A 580-nucleotide genomic window follows, 5' to 3' on the forward strand; every position below is an offset into this window, starting at 1 on the left:
AACCTAGGTTCTGTGGATTTGAACCTCCGCATTTCTAACCCAAGATCTCGAAATGCATCGTGATTCCTGTCCATTGGACTGTAAAGTTTATGTAGGTAATCTTGGAAACAATGGTAACAAGACTGAATTGGAACGAGCTTTTGGCTATTATGGACCACTCCGAAGTGTGTGGGTTGCTAGAAACCCTCCCGGCTTTGCTTTTGTTGAATTTGAAGATCCCCGAGACGCAGCTGATGCTGTCCGAGAGCTAGATGGGAGAACACTCTGTGGCTGCCGAGAAAGAGTGGAACTATCGAATGGTGAAAAGAGAAGTCGTAATCGTGGCCCACCTCCTTCTTGGGGTCGTCGCCCTCGAGATGATTATCGGAGGAGGAGTCCTCCACCTCGACGCAGATCTCCAAGACGGAGAAGCTTCTCCCGCAGCCTGAGCAGGTCCCTTTCTAGAGATAGGAGAAGAGAGAGATCACTGTCCCGGGAGAGAAATCACAAGCCGTCCCGATCTTGCTCTAGGTCTCGTAGCCGATCTAGGTCAAATGAAAGGAAATAGAAGACCAGTTTGCAAGAGGAGTGGTGTACAGGA

At 49.5% G+C, this 580-nt stretch overlaps 1 pseudogene across 1 annotated transcript; it reads left to right on the plus strand.

Annotated features, from left to right (window-relative positions):
- Positions 1-6: 6 nt before the first annotated feature.
- Positions 7-568, plus strand: LOC105002325 (annotated as a pseudogene). Its single transcript, XR_826940.1, has one exon. The product of XR_826940.1 is annotated as a serine/arginine-rich splicing factor 3 pseudogene (transcript).
- Positions 569-580: the final 12 nt, after the last annotated feature.

Source organism: Bison bison, unplaced genomic scaffold (assembly GCF_000754665.1).
Source record: "Bison bison bison isolate TAMUID 2011002044 unplaced genomic scaffold, Bison_UMD1.0 scf7180017603536, whole genome shotgun sequence".
In the NCBI taxonomy this organism is placed as follows: Eukaryota; Metazoa; Chordata; class Mammalia; order Artiodactyla; family Bovidae; genus Bison; species Bison bison.